Source organism: Elephas maximus, chromosome 20 (genome assembly GCF_024166365.1).
Source record: "Elephas maximus indicus isolate mEleMax1 chromosome 20, mEleMax1 primary haplotype, whole genome shotgun sequence".
NCBI classification, from domain to species: domain Eukaryota; kingdom Metazoa; phylum Chordata; class Mammalia; order Proboscidea; family Elephantidae; genus Elephas; species Elephas maximus.
The window spans coordinates 75676412-75693325 of record NC_064838.1 but is presented as its reverse complement, the minus strand read 5'-3'; the positions used below and the strand labels follow the sequence as shown (position 1 = coordinate 75693325).

The 16914-nt window shown below is 36.9% G+C and overlaps 1 pseudogene; it reads left to right on the top strand.

Moving 5' to 3' along the window:
• The first annotated feature begins 14242 nt into the window (after positions 1–14242).
• On the top strand, positions 14243–15211 carry LOC126063677 (olfactory receptor 4A5-like; annotated as a pseudogene).
• Positions 15212–16914: the final 1703 nt, after the last annotated feature.

Below are 16914 nucleotides of genomic sequence, written 5' to 3'. Positions count from 1 at the left end.
TTGGGAAATAAGTCCTCCTCTACTTCCCTCTTCCATCCCCAATATTGCTTAGTCTTTTTGGGGCCCTTGGGAAGTACATATAAATTTGAGGAATGATTTCTTTTCCATTTCTATAAAGAAAGCTATTGGAATTCTGAGCAGGATTGCATTGAATTTATAGATTGTTGTAGGTAGTATTGACATCTTGACAATATTGAGTCTTTGAATCCATGAGCATGGAATGCCCTTCCATTTATTTAGGTCATCTTTACTTTCTTTTCAAAACCCTGGTGGTGTAGAGCTTAAGAGTTTGGCTGTTACCAAAAGGTCAGCAGTTTTAATCTAACAGGCGCTACATAAATTGTTTTAGTACTGTTTTGTTTTTGTTTTTTAATAATTTTTATTGTGTTTTAAGTGAAACTTTACAAATCAAGTCAGCCTGTAACACATAAGCCTATATACACCTTACTACATACTCCCACTTACTCTGCCCTAATGAGTCAGCCCGCTCCCTCCTTCCAGTCTCTCCTCTCATGACCATTTTGCCAGTTTCTAACCCTCTCTACCTTCCCATCTCCCCTTCAGACAAGAGATGCCAACACAGTCTCAAGTGTCCACCTGATACAAGTAGCTCACTCTTCATCAGCATCTCTCTCCTACCCACTGTCCAGTCCCTTCCATGTCTGATGAGTTGTCTTCAGGAATGGTTCCTGTCCTGGGCCAAAAGAAGGCTTGGGGACCATGACAACCAGGATTCTTTTGGTCTCAGTCAGACCATTAAGTCTGCTCTTTTTATGAGAATTTGGGGTCTGCATCCCACTGTTCTCCTGCTCCCTCAGGGGTTCTCTGTTCTGCTCCCTGTCAGGGCAGTCATCCGTTGTGGTCGGGCACCATCTAGCTCTTCTGATCTCAGGATGATATAAGTCTCTGGTTCATGTGGCCCTTTCTGTCTCTTGGGCTCATAGTTATCATGTGACCTTGGTGTTCTTCATTCTCCTTTGATCCAGGTGGGTTGAGACCAATTGATGCATCTTAGATGGTCGCTTGATAGCATTTAAGACCCCAGACGCCACACTTCAAAGTGGGATGCAGAATGTTTTCATAATAGAATTTACTTTGTCAATTGACTTAGAAGTCCCCTTAAGCCATAGTCCCCAAACCCTAGCCCTTGCTCCGCTGACCTTTGAAGCATTCAGTTTATCCCGGAGACTTCTTTGCTTTTGGTCCAGTCCAGTTGAGCTGACCTTCTGTGTATTGAGTATTGTCCTTCCCTTCACCTAAAGTAGTTCTTACCTACTAACTAATCAATAAATAACCCTCTCCCACCTCTCTCCCTCCCCCCCTCATAACCCCAAAGGAATGTGTTCTTCTCAGTTTATACTATTTCTCAAGATCTTATAATAGTGGTCTTATACAATATTTGTCCTTTTGCCTCTGACTAATTTCGCTCAGCATAATGCCTTCCAGGTTCCTCCATGTTCTGGAATGTTTCACAGATTCGTCACTGTTCTTTATCCATGCGTAGTATTCCATTGTGTGAATATACCATAATTTATTTAACCATACATCCATTGATGGACACCTTGGTTGCTTCCAGCTTTTTGCTATTGTAAACAGTGCTGCAATAAACATGGGTGTGCATATATCTGTTCGTGTAAAGGCTCTTATTTCTCTAGGGTATATTCCGAGGAGAGGGATTTCTGGGTTCTGTGGTAGTTCTAACTTTTTAAGAAAACGTCAGATAGATTTCCAAAGTGGTTGTACCATTTGACATTCCCACCAGCAGTGTATAAGAGTTCCAATCTCTCCACAGCCTCTCCAACATTTATTATTTTGTGTTTTTTGGATTAATGCCAACCTTGTTGGAGTGAGATGGAATCTCACTGTAGTTTTAATTTGCATTTCTCTAATGGCTAATGATCGAGAGCATTTTCTCATGTATCTGTTAGCCACCTGAATATCTTCTTTAGTGAAGTGCGTGTTGACATCCTTTGCCCACTTTTTGATTGGGTTGTTTGTCTTTTTGTGGTTGAGTTTTAACAGAATCATATAGATTTTAGAAACCAGGCACTGGTCGGAGATGTCATAGCTGAAATTTTTTTCCCAATCTGTAGGTGGTCTCTTTACTCTCTTCATGAAGTCTTTAGATGAGCATAGGTGTTTGATTTTTGGGAGCTCCCAGTTATCTGGTTTCTCTTCGTCATTTTTAATAATGTTTTCTATTCTGTTTATGCCTTCTATTAGGCCTCCTAACATTGTCCCTATTTTTTCTTCCATGATCTTTACCGTTTTAGTCTTTATGTTTAGGTCTTTGATCCACTTGGAGTTAGTTTTTGTGCATGGTGTGAGGTATGGGTCCTCTCATTTTTTTGCAAATGGATATCCAGTTATGCCAGCACCATTTGTTAAAAAGACTATCTTTTCCCCAATTAACTGACACTGGGTCTTTGTCAAATATCAGCTGCTCATATGTGGATGGATTTCTATCTGGGTTCTCAATTCTGTTCCATTGGTCTATGTGCCTGTTGTTGTACCAGTAGCAGGCTGTTTTGACTAGTGTGGCTCTATAATATGTTCTAAAATCAGGTAGAGTGAGGCCTCCCACTTTCTTCTTCTTTTTCAGTAATGCTTTGCTTATCTGAGGCTTCTTTCCCTTCCATAGGAAGTTGGTGATTTGTTTCTCCATCACATTAAAAAATGTCATTGGAATTTGGATCAGAAGTGCATTGTATGTATAGATGGCTTTTGGTGGAATAGACATTTTTATTATCTTCACTCTTCCTATCCATGAGCAATTTACGTTTTTCCACTTATGTAGGTCCCTTTTAATTTCTTGCACTAGTAATTTGTAGTTTTCTTTGTATAGATCTTTTACATCATTGGCAAGATTTATTCCTAAGTATTTTATCTTCCTGGGGGCTATTGTGAATGGTATTGATTTGGTGATTTCCTCTTCGATGTTCTTTTTGTTGATGTAGAGGAATCCAAGTGATTTTTGTATGTTTATCTTATAACCTGAGATTCTGCCAAACTCTTCTATTAGTTTCAGTAGTTTTCTGGAGGATTCCTTAGGGTTTTCTGTGTATAAGATCATGTCATCTGCAAATAGAGATCATTTTACCTCTTCCTTGCCAATCTGGATGCCCTTTATTTCTTTGTCTAGCCGAATTGCCCTGGCTAGGACCGCTAGCACAATGTTGAATAAGAGCAGTGATAAAGGGCATCCTTGTCTGGTTCCCGTTCTCAAGGGAAATGCTTTCAACCATTTAGAATGATGTTGGTGTTGGCTTTGTATGGATGCCCTTTATTATGTTGGGGAATTTTCCTTCAATTCCTATTTCGCTGAGAATTTTTATCAAGAATGGGTGTTGGACTTTGTCAAATGCCTTTTCTGCATCAATTGATAACATCATGTGCTTTTTGTCTTTCGTTTTATTTATATGGTGTATTACATTAATGGTTTTTCTAATATTGGACCAACCTTGCAAAATAAATCCCATTTGACGATGGTAGATTATTTTTTTGATATTTTGTTGAATTCTGTTGGCTAGAATTTTGTTGAGGATTTTTGCATCTATGTTCATGAGAGATATAGGTCTGCATTTTTCTTTTTTTGTTGTTTCTTTACCTGGTTTTGGTATCAGGGATATGGTGGCTTCATAGAACGAGTTAGGTAGTATTCCATCCTTTTCTATGCTTTGAAATACCTTTAGTAGTAGTGGTGTTAACTCTTCTCTGAAAGTTTGGTAGAACTCTGTAGTGAAGCCATCTGGGCCAGGGCTTTTTTTGTTGTTGTTGTTGGGAGTTTTTTGATTGCCTTTTTAATGTCTTTTTTGTTATGTGTCTATTTAGTGGTTCTATTTCTGATTGTGTTAATTTAGGTACGTACTGTTCTTCTAGGAATTCATCCATTTTTTCTAGGTTTTCAAATTTCTTGGAGTACAATTTTTCATAATAATCTGATATGATTCTTTTAATTTCAGTTGGGTCTGTTATGATATGGCCCATCTAGTTTCTTATTCGGGTTATTTGTTTCCTTTCCTGTATTTCTTTTGTCAGTCTAGCCAATGGTTTATCAATTTTGTTAATTTTTTCAAAGAACCAGCTTTTGGCTTTGTTAATTCTTTCAGTTGTTTGTTCTCTAATTCATTTAGTTCAGCTCTATTTTTATTATTTGTTTTCTTCTGGTACCTGATGGATTCCTTTGTTGCTCGCTTTCTATTTGTTCAATTTGTAGGGACAGTTCTCTGATTTTGGCTCTTTCTTCTTTATGTATGTGTGCATTTATCAATATAAATTCACCTCTGAACATTGCTTTTGCTGTGTCCCAGCGGTTTTTCCATCCTTTGAGTTTTAGGTTGTTTGTGTCCTTAAGTGTGAGGTGTGTCTCTTGTAGACAGCATATAGATGGATTCTTTATCCAGTCTGGGACTCTCTGTCTCTTTATTGGTGCATTTAGTCCATTTACATTCAGTGTAATTATAGATAAGTATGTGTTTAGTGCTGTCATTTTGTTGCCTTTTTGTGTGTGTTGTTCACAATTTCATTTTTCCACTTACTTTTTTCTGCTGAGACATTTTTCTTTGTAAATTGTGTGTTCCTCATTTTCATAGTAGTTGAATTTATGTTTGCTGCATTGTTATGTTTTTCCTGGTTTTTATTTTGAATTATGGAGTTGTTAGACCTCTTTGTGGTCACTTTAATATTACCCTATTTTTCTAAGTAAAAACCTAACTTATATCGTCCTATATCACCTTGTTTTCCTCTCCATATGGCAGTTCTATGCCTCCTGTATTTAGTCCTCTTTTTGATTATTGTGATCTTTTACAGAATGACTTCAAATATTCCCTGTTTTGAGAATTTTTTTCTTTTTAAAATTAATCTTAATTTGTTTTTGTGATTTCCCTATTTGAATTGATAGCCATATGTTCTGTTCTGTGACCTTGTGTTTTGTTGGTATCTGATATTATTGATTTTCTGACCAAACAATTTCCTTTAGTATTTCTTGTAGCTTTGGTTTGGTTTTTTCAAATTCTCTAAGCTTGTGTTTATTGGTAAGCGTTTTAATTTCACCTTCATATTTGAGAGAGAGTTTTGGTGGACATATGATCCTTGGCTGGTAGTTTTTCTCCTTCAGTGCTCTATATATGTCATCCCATTGCCTTCTTGGCTGCATGGTTTCTGCTGAGTCCTCTGAACTTATTCTTATTGATTCTCCTTTTTAGGAGACCTCTCTTTTATCCCTGGCTGCTTTTAAAATTTTCTCTTTATCTTTGGTTTTGGCAAGTTTGATGATAATATGCCCTGGTGATTTTCTTTTGGGGTCAATCTTGTATGGGGTTCGGTGAACATCTTGGATAGGTATCCTTTCATCTTTCACGATGCCAAGGAAGTTTTCTGCCAACAGACCTTCAACTATTCTCTCTGTAGTTTCTGTTATCCCTCCCTGTTCTGGAAGTCCAATCACACCCCAGTTATTCTTCTTGATAGATTCCCACATGATTCTTAGGGTTTCTTCATTTTTTTTTAATTCTTTTATCTGATTTTTCTTCAACTATATTGGTCTTTTTATATTGGTGTCAATTGCCTTGTCCTCCATCTCCCCCATTCTGCATTCTAATTGCTCGATTCTGCTCCTCTTTCTATTGAGTTGTGTAATTCTGTCATTTTACTGTTAATCTTTTGTATTTGTGAATGCTGTCTCTCTATGGATTCTTGCAGATTATTAATTTTTCCACTATGTTCTTGAATAATCTTTTTGATTTCTTCAACGGCTTTATCAGTGTGTTCTTTGGCTTTTTCTGTAGAATGCCATATTTCATTTCTGAGATCATCCCTGATGTCTTGAAGCATTCTGTATATTAGTTTGTTATATTCTGCATCTGGCAATTCCAGGATTGTATCTTCATTTGAGAAAGATTTTGATTCTTTAATTTGGGGATTTATAGAAGCAATCCTGGTCTGCTTCTTTGTGTGATTTGATATCGACTGCTGTCTCTGAGCCATTTATTAGATATTGTATTGATTTATTGTATATTTGCTCACTGAGTCTTATCTTCTTGTTTTGTTTTCTTTCAGTATACCTAGATGGGCTACTAGATTGCACTATCTTGATTGTTGTAGCCTTTGAATCACTTATATCCTATTGCCAGCTGGTTTGAGCTGTTACCAGATATATATAAGCCTATGAGTCCATTCAGTTTTCTTGTATAGAATCAGCTTAGATGTCCTGATTTTGGGTCACCAATGTGTGGTGTAGGCTGCACCTATTAACTTAGAGGAGTAGTGGTGATAGTTTTACATACCAGATTCTAGTAGTGGTAGGGGGTCACACTCGGAGGAGGGCAGGATGCTTGCTGCCCTCCCCTACATGTCAGTGTGATAGGTGTGTCTCTATTCCTAGAGCACTTTGGTGGATGGGCTCTGCAGCTGTACCTTAGGCACCCAATGCTTGTACCTCTAAAGATTGTTAGGCATCACTATCCTCAGACCCCTTTAGCAGGTGGCTAGGTGGTATGGGTGGAGCTTCAGCCCTCAGTTCCTGCTGTGGATCAGTGAGGGCTCTGTTTAATAGGTACAGAAGTATCAGACCTTGAAAACTTGCCTTTCCACTGCTCAGCTAAAACAATTACAGTCAGAGCTCTATCAGAATTGCCTTTGCATTATAATAGCCACCTTGTTCTGGGTAAGGATGAAAGCCAAAGGCTGTGGACCTCTTATGCTTGGCTGGAGCTGGTTCTGTATTTTTATTCTAGTTTAGGGAAGTCAGGGAAGGATATTTCCCCCCTGGGTTGTTAATTGCTGCTTCTCTCAGACCAGGAGAATGGGTTGGGGGAAAAAAACCCAGAGCACTTCACTCCCTGGCCCTGGCACAGGAAATTCCAATGTTAATGAAGCTGCCTGGGACAGGGAGGGGAGGGATCAAATAGATAGGAGAGAGTAGTGCAATATAGAAGAATTTACTTATCTTGCTTGGTGATGACTGTTTTATCTGAGATTCCAGAGGGGTCTGTAGTCTGTGTGCACTGGCTAGTTTGAGATTGCCCCTGAGGGTCAGGCATAAGTACCGTGCTTGTGCCTTCTCAGGAAGGGGTTGCCAGCTCCTCCTGTCTTAGTCCAAAGCTGAGCACCAAGGTTTTCTGGCTGGGACGCTGCACTCCAGGCTGCAAAACAAGTCACGGCTCCCCCATGATTTCTCCTCCTGTCAGCTACGTTGCTGTGCAGCCTGTTTAGGCTTGCTGGGTTTCTGCCAAGGTTACTTCATGGGGCTAGGGCTGCATCCCGTGCTTGTGCTGTCTCAGGAAGCCATGCTCGGCTCTTCTGCGCTTAGTCCAAAGCCCTGCGCTAAGGTTTTCTGACTTGGGACACTGGTTCCAGGCTGTAAAAATAGTCGCTGCTTCCCCGTGGTTCCTCGTTCTCTTGTCGGTCGCATCAGTGTGCAGCCTGCTTGCACTGGCTGAGTCTCTACCAAGGTTACTCCAGGGAGGTAGGGTTTAGGGCTGGGTCCAGTGCTTGCCCCATCTCAGTAAGTCACAACCAGACCCACCACTCTGGCACCAGGGAATGGGGAGGGCTCAAGGCTGTGGCATGGGAGGCTGGTTCCAGAAGTTGTCGCTGCTTCAGGGGCGGCTTTTCGCTCACCTGTCACACAGATCAAATCCTTAGTTCTGTGTTTGATGGTCAGGGTTCATAGATTGTCATGTATGTGATCAATTCACTTGTTTTTTCGGATCTGTGTTGCAAGAGGGATCCGCAGTAGTTCTACCTAGTCAGCCATCTTTGCCTTGCCTCCCAATCAAATATTTTTAATGTTATTTATACTTGGTCCTCCCTCCCCCCCAAAAGAAACCAAACCCATTGCCATCAAGGCTATTCTGACTCATAGCCACTCTATAGGACAGAGTAGAACTGCCCCTCAGGGTTTCCAAGGAGCAGCTGGTGGATTCAAAGTGCTGACTTTTTGGTTAGCTGCTGAGCTCTTTGACCACTATGCCACATCCTTCTATTTAAGAACTCTCTTTTGAAAGCAAAGCATTTTGTTTTTCTTTCAGGAAGTGAGCGTTGCACTCATGTCACTCAAGAACAGAAATGGAAATCTTGCCAGAAATTCCATTTTGTTCTGAAAATTATGTTTATGAATATGATAGACTTCCCTTGAGCCACATTGTTTGCCGTGTGTCTATATGTGCTATTTTGTTTTTATTAAGGAGTTTTGTTATGTTGCTCAATCTTTTAGTGACTGACCCTCTGACATCATCCATGACATAAAGGGCACTCATGATGTCATTTTCTTGTGTCTCTATGAAAGCCCAATGACCTTCCACTTTCAAATAGTGTACACCTCTTTTTTTTTTTCCCATCACTGCATCACTGTATCAGGGAATTTTTGAATCCCAGCTCCTAGTGTTCAACACTGGGTGACAGTATTAGGGTTCTGCCAGTGTCCCCATCTGCATATGTTCATGTAATAGACATTTCCAAAGTTATCTGAACACTAGGACTATGGCTTTCTAATGCAAAATCTGTGCAAAGAAAAAGAAGACAAAAGAAGAACTGATACATATAAATTGTGGTATTAGCAAAGGATATTTAGCATGCTGTGGACTGCCAGAAGAATGTAATGAATTAACTTACTTTGAGTATGGCCAAGTCTGAATTTTATCTCACAAAATTGTGACAGTATACTAAGTAAATCCTCGAGGAAAAATGTAAATACATATTTCACGTCTTTCCACATGTAACTATGCCTAAAATTTCTCTAATTCTAAAAGTTCATTTGGAAGCAGAACAATATGGAAATTGCATTTAAATTTGGAAAGAGTAATGAACTGTTGATAATATGACAGATTCTAATGTTGTAAAATTTAAAATCAAGTGTTACTGCGCAGAAAACACACTCATAAACATAAACACAAACTAACCTAAATTCAGGGTGTTTCAGATAGGATGCTTCTGGTTGCAAATGACAGAACACTCAACTAAAACATTTTTGAACTATAAAGATATTTATTAATTGGCCATCATAGCTATGAACTTCAGGGTTTATGCGGTAAGCTTCAAAGTTAGTTGGTAACATATATCAATTTTGTGTAAAGGAGCCATGCATTCAAATAAAATTTTAGATTACTCAAATTTAGGGTTCCAGTTTGAAGTCCTAGTCAAGTTGAGTCTTGATACAACTGAGAATGAAGAGATTAAGTGAAGACACATCCTCTTGGATCAGGAGTTAAATCTTCGTGTTGTTACTATTGATGAAAGCAATTGCTGATTGTTTTTCAGAAATAGATCAGTATGGTTCCAGCTGATCTAGATTCAGACTTAGATCAACAACATCTACTCCACTCCAGAACTGAAGAGCTGTGATTATCTGCCTTTTCAAAAATTGGAAGGTAAATTTCAGTAACTTACTTAGTCCCAATGTTCTCTGCCTCTGAGCCATAGGGTTTATTGGGTATAGAGGCTCTAACAGAGTAAGGCCTTCCTCTGCTAGGAATATGGTTAGGCAAGAGAATCTGCTGCTTGTTCTCCATTCATTTTGGAATAAATGTTATCTGCCTTAGCTAAAGATTTACTAATATAAACTCATAATTTATTATTCACTTTATTTTAGAATTTTCTCTTCACATTACAGACTTTTCACATTACTTGATTGCCACTTTTTCTTGGCAAGACTCAAGTCTTTTTTCCTCTAGGGATTGTCTAGGGAAAAAAATTGTCTAGGAGAGGTAACTTCATTTGAATTTGTTCCAAATATTCTAACAAACTAATTTATAATGAACTTGCATTGTCTTTCATTTAAAATAGCGATGATGTAAAAAGCCACACACTATGTCTGCACATATAAATGGAAGCATTATTTCCTGATAGAATGACCCAAGAAATTTCTGAAAATTAAAACTCCTGTCCAGGCTGGAGACTCTCTAATTCGCACCTAGTCCTGTAGATGGTTTCATGTTATATTTTCTGTTGATACTTATCTTTCATTGCTTATAGGAATTTCTGTAAGGTCATAATTTTCTAGAGTGAGATTGGAGAGAGGTACGGACATCCTTCTAATGAGAAAAGAAATGGTCTTTGGGTATGCTTTTTGAATGACTAAATTTCTGAAAAGTTCTTCTCCTTTCTATGAGAAAGCTCTGCCATTGGCTGTTCTGGGAAGTTAAATCCCAGCATTTGCTGTATTAGGTACAGAATTAATGGCTAGGGACATGAGTATTACCCTAAATCCTCAATCAAAGTAAAGTGCTTTTGTTGATTCATTGTAATTGATTAAAAAGAGAAAAATTCAAATAACTGATTTCAGTGATTATTATTTTTTTTTCTGTCATTATATACCAGGTCTGGCCGGGTTAATTTCCATGAATTTGCCCCGTTTTTACATAGTCATACAAACATAGCATTTTCATTGTTCTTCAAACACATTTTTCCAACAGGTGAGGAAATTCAACTATTTATTATCTTTGTACTGTAAAAATTGACATTATTTTTAAATGTCTTCATATTCCAGGCATCCAGTTTGGATACACATATACTTCCTCACTTACCTGCAAAAAAAAAAAAAAAAAGATATGATGAGCAGATTGTGTGGAAGTATGAAAAGTGTAGCCACTTGTAACTATTTCTAGACTCACTGCTCAGTACACATTGTCATGTGTTCTGTGATTTCAGATAAATACATTAGATATCTGCAATTACTCTCAATGAAAAAAGCCCTGATTTTCAGGACCAAGGACAAGACCCAAGAGGTGAGTTTTTGAACCATCTCAAAGAGGGTATGCATTAAAAATTTATGTGATATATTGAAATATAGCTAATGTCTTAAATATATTTCACTAGATTAATTCTGAATTTGTACAATTAAGCAAGAGAAACACAGAAATTAACCAGAACTACACAGTCTATTTGGCTTAAGTATTTTAGCTTGATAGGCCTTTACTATTCATTTGCCAAATTACAGAAGAAGCATGTTATGCATTACAAGGAAGTCAACAGATTTTGTAATCTTGGTTCATATGATATGTTAACAAAGATTTATAGATTCATCTATAGATTTATCGATATATTTGAACTAAATAATAATTTAAAAAAAAGATCTCATTGCCATTGAGTCCAGGGAATTCCAACTCATAGAAACCCTGTAGGATGGAGTAGAACTACCCCATAGGGTTTCCAGAGAGCTCCTGGTGGATTCAAACTGTTGACCTTTTGGTTAATAGCAAGCTCTTAACCACTGCACCACCATGTTTCCATATTTGAACTAGAGAATTTATTTTATTATATCAAGCATATCAGGGTGTAAAGAACAAATGCCTGTTATGTCTGGAAGCTTCATATGTGCTTTTATGTGTGAAATTTTGAAAATTACGACAACAAACTTATTAGTATTTATGCAAAAGAAACTGGCAATCAGGAAGCACCTTGTTTACTGCCACTTAGAGCTATAAAACCATAATAGTAATATAAAAAAAATTTTATAGAAGTTACTTTTCTTACAATGGTATTTTAATTTATATCTTTAAAAAGCCATGCCCTTATAAAAATAAGCTAAATGATTTTTTTCTAGAAAGGTGTTAACTTAGGGGTTTAAGTTGAAAGCCTCTTAATACTTTTTGTGTTTATAGTATCAAATATTTGAGGACTGAAACTATAGCAGATACTTTATGTACTCATTTTTTTTTTACATGGAAATAATTTAGCTGACCAATGAAATATTTATTTCAGTGAAACCCAGCATTGATTATTAATAAGATTAAGGGCACTAGACCTTGGAGAAAATATGTAGTTAAAAATAATTAGATATAAACTATCTTTACCATTATTTATAACAGTTGTGCCTCTATCAATCTACAGCTTCAAAAATGATAGAACTCCTGAATCACTTGGACATATAGAGTGCTCATTACAGCTGGTTTCTAAAAGACAGCTCAAAATTCTTCTGCACATGTTCTCTCCCTCCAACCAAATCACTATAAATAAAATCAGCTTGTCTACATTTGAGGTTTAGTAATTCAGCAATTTTCTCCAAAAATGAATAGTCCTAAAGTTTGTGTTTGTATCTATATATGTACTGTTCTGTCTTATTTGAATTTGTCTTTAACCAGAAGAGCTAGGGACTCTGAGGAATCAATGTTCTTTCTTTTTTTTTTTTCTTTTCAATTTTCTTTTCCTTCCGTTCCTTTCTCTTTCTTTCCTTTCCCTCCTCTCCTCCTTTCCTCCCATCTTCTCTCTTCTTTTATCTTTTCCTCTCTGCTCCCTTTTCCCCTTCCTTTCCTTTGTTTTCTAGGATGGGCTCTGTGTTTATTTGTAATGGCTTCCCAAGAAGCCTCCTGAGTAAGTTCAGGAAGCCTCAGAGGTTGGCCTTCCAGCACTCTTTCACTAGAAGAAATCTTTCTGAAGAAGATTTCTTAAGAATATTATACTCAACACATTAATATCCTTATTACTCGTATATATTAATTTCTTAAATATAATTTCTCTCTTCCTGATTTGATTCTTCTTTTCTTTCATTTTCTATTCTTTAGGTCTCCATCTGATGCATGGGTACAATTTTTTCTTTTTTTCTGCTTAAATTTCATCAATATGCATACATGACATGCAGATATTACTATACATATACAGCAAAATAGGTAATTCTTACAATGTACAGTTTTATACCATGTCCAAAAATGAGTGTTCGTGAGTTAAATATATACATTATTCTAAGTAATACACTTATTACTAAATTGACAAAGGTCCAGATGATTTATTCTGATCCAATGCCCATCATGAAACACTCAAGAACAATAATAAAAGCTCTTGTTTATTGATTCTTTATTAGGTTCCCAGTAGAACACTACTGGGTTCTCCAAGGATATCCTGTGCCTGAAATAGGTACACACTGAATGAGAAATCTTAACCATTATTTGGTCACTGTAATGATCAAATCACAACACTGGCTAGCATTTTTAAAGTAACAGTGATAAGCTTGGAGACTGTTGCTTAAATACATAAATAGAAATATTCAACAGAATAAAATAAGACGGAGTTTCACTGATAGTATCACAGATAGTCAGACTGGGAAGGATTCTGAGATCATCTAGTTTAATCCTTTTTTTTCCAATGAGTAAATCGAGACAGACTTGTGACTAAATTTAGAAAATGACTAAAACTCATACCTCCTTATACTGAGTTTGGACTTTCCTTTTGAGCAAGTTCCTTTTAGGAATCTGGGCATTGAGGTTCTAATTTTGACCACTCTTAGTGCCTAAGAAGCATTATATATAAAACCCTGTTCCTTTGCCCTCTACCACTCTTTGCAGTGTCTATTTTCTCCCCCATGGCTACCCAGATCACCCCCAATTGATTTGAAAATACTGACTGCTGATGTACTAGCTGGTGTTTGTTATGTGTCAGTTAACTTCAGTTCAAAAACGTTTTCTGAAAATACAGATCATACTGTAAGGGTACTCCCCACAAATGCTACCAACTAAAAGTACTCACGCTATGTTAATAGAGATTTGTGTTAAGAGTTGTGGGATAAGCACAGAGGAAATGGAAAGCATTATGAAAGTTAAGAGAAAGACAATCTATGTCCAAGTAATTGCTACAGGAAATAATGTGCTAAATAATTTTGTAGTTGCCTGATACACTTTGAAGTCCAGCTTTCCAGATTTAAAGATTCATAAAGACTGGACAACCTTTGAGACAGGAAAGACCGAACTTCTAATAGTAGAATGTTGTAATATTTAGCGAGATATTCCTGAAAAGGGGTTATTTTTGGTGCTGTAGAGATCATATCGTAAAGGTACTCACAACAAATATTACCAACTCTAAGTACTGACCATATGTGAATTCATTTAGAGTTTATCTTCACCACCGGAGAATAAGTTTCTTGAGAGCAGAAATCCTATCCCTCTTTGACATTGCTGACCTCTGTACCAAGCACTGTCATGTTTTAAAAAAGGATATTAAATGAATGAAAGTTTGTTAGGCCTTGGACTGATCTTCTCTGTAGAAGATCCACTATGATTTAGAGATAGAACCTATTATTCATAGGTCCAATCCAGTCATCTGAGAAGTAGCATTGTTAAGGGAAGACATATTGGGATCTTTAGAAGAGAAACTCAGTAGATATTTCTAAATGCTTATTATGGATAAGCCACCTTAGAATAGTGAAGAAGTGCTCCATGACATAATGGACATTTTCATAGTGGTGTGCATGATTTTATTACAGGTCTTGTTCTCCTGAGCTCTCATCTCTGAAACAGGTCTTGTAGAAGAGTAAATGGGACACAGTAACAATGTAACAGAATTTGTCCTCCTGGGACTCACTCAGGATCCTGAGGTCCAAAAAGCATTATTTATCTTGGTTTTGCTCATCTACATTGTGACAGTGGTGGGTAACCTGCTCATTTTCATGACCGTTATTGTCAGCCCCTCCCTGGACTCCCCCATGTACTTCTTTCTTGCCTATCTGTCACTCATGGATGCTGTTTATTCCACTGCCAATTCCCCTAAAATGATTGTAGACTTACTCTATGATAAAAAGTCTATTTCCTTCTCAGCTTGCATGGGCCAGCTCTAGGACACTTATTTGGTGGTTCTGAGGTCTTTCTTCTGGTGGCAATGGCCTATGACCGCTATGTGGCCATCTGTAAGCCACTGCACTACTTGGCCATCATGAATCGACAGGTTTGCATTCTGTTGCTGGTGGTGGCCTGGGTTGGAGGTTTTTTACACTCTGTGGTTCAACTTCTCTTTGTGTACAGCCTCCCCTTCTGTGGCCCCAATGTCATTGATCACTTCTTCTGTGACATGTACCCATTATTGGAACTTGCTTGTACTGACGCCTATTTTATAGGTCTCACTGTGGTTACCAATGGTGGAGCCATCTGTACGGTAATTTTTATCCTTCTACTAATCTCCTATGGGGTCATCCTAAGCTCCCTGAAGACTCAATCAGGAAAGGAGGCACAAAGCCCTGTCTACCTGCGGCTCCCACATCACAGTGGTTGTCCTCTTCTTTGTTCCCTGTATTTTCTTGTATGTCAGACCTGTTTCCAACTTTGCCATTGATAAATCTATGACTGTGGTTTTTACAGTTATCATTCCCATGTTGAATCCTCTGGTTTACACCTTGAGAAATTCTGAGATGAAAAATGCTGTGGAAAAAATCTGGGGTAGAAAGTTAACCAAAAGTAGAATAAGAATGTGTGTCCACACTGAAAATGCCATTTCTAAATCTTTAAAGTAACAAATAGACAGTTAATTATCACAATGAATGATTAAGTCAATTCAACGGATTCTCTAGTAATACTACTCCTTATTGATGCAAAGGCATAAAAAATGTTGAATAAATTATTCTTCCATGTTAGAATTAACCTAACAAATAGAGACATTCTGGCGGCTAGATAAAAGGCAGAGGTTTTTTTCCTGTTATAAATAAAAATAAAACTAAGCTTACACTGTAATTTTATTTTTCTCAGTATATACTGAAACAGGACTTAGAAGAAATTGTTTTTTCCTCTTTTAAAAAAATGTAAATCAAGTTACTTTCTGAAAATTTTCTATCATCCAAATTCATGAGAAAACAATTTGGCTAATCCTCAGAACAAATTTTTGAGGCCAAGGGTGTGATTTAAAATTTTCCTGTTCATTATTCTATTAGCACAACAGCTTTTTTTTTTTTAGCTCCACTATGCATTTTGTGTTTAAGATTACTTCTGTTCCTCTGGGCAATGTCTATGCATTTGCAATTCTATATATTTAAGAGGGCCATGATATTACGTTTGGTTTGAGACACCATTAGTGAGCAATTTTGATAGATGGGATGTGGTTGATGAAGAAAACTCCTTCTAGCTCTTGATTAGAGGAAAGATACTATTTCACCAAGGATTTGAAAATCACATTAATCTAAGTTATAAACATATTTTATATTTTCCTCACTAGTTATCATGTGCGTTTTTTTTTTATGATTCTGAAATGAGTAGGTAGAGCTTCTGATTTTGTCTCCATGAACTTGAAGATATATAAAGTAACATGTTATTTTGCATAAGCAGCATGGTCCCTAAAAATTGTAGCGTGAATTTTAAAAACGTAAACTCTTTTTACATGTAGGCTTAGTCATGATTTGTTTTGGCAAAAAGAAAATGTTGCTTTTTATGCAAAAAAATAAGTTCTTCTCAGTCTACAGCCCAAGCAGGAACATCCTAAAGCCAGAAAGCAGAAAAAATGTTCTCAGTGTAATATGGAACATTATCTATGCTAAACAAGTGTTTACTTTTCTAACTAAAAGACAGATTTTAGAACTTTTCTTATTTTTAAGTTTTAGTGTACAATTTTTCATGTATATCCAACAACATATGCAATTATTTATAAATCTTGTAGCTGCCTACCTAGAATATTACTAATATCATTGAAACTCCATGATTACACTTCTCTGATGCCATTCCTTCACATCTCCTCAGAAGTAACCCCAATCCTAATTTTTTAATCACAGTTAAAAATAGTTTAACTATGTATGTGTGTATCTTTAAAGTGCATTGTTTAGATTTTCTTATTCCTTACTTTTTTAAAAATTACTTTATGTTGCCCATAGTTTTCTGAATCTTAACTTTTGTCACTCAATGTTAACTCCCTAAGATTTGATTATATTTTTCCTGCTGCATATGATTTCATTGTTTGAATATGCCACAGGTTATATACGATTCTCTAGTCAGTGTTTGTACAGATCATTTTGAGTTTTTGTTATATGCAGTGTCACTGTGGACATTTTAAAAGAAATTATTTTGTGTTAAATAGGGTATTTACATGTTCACTTTTACAGATGGTTGCAATTTTTTCCTGAAGTGATATCATCGGTTGTACTCCTGCCAGCAAAGTTGAACAGTTCCATTACTCTTTATACTTACCAACACCAGATGTTGTAGATGCTTGATATTTTGGTCATTCGATGGG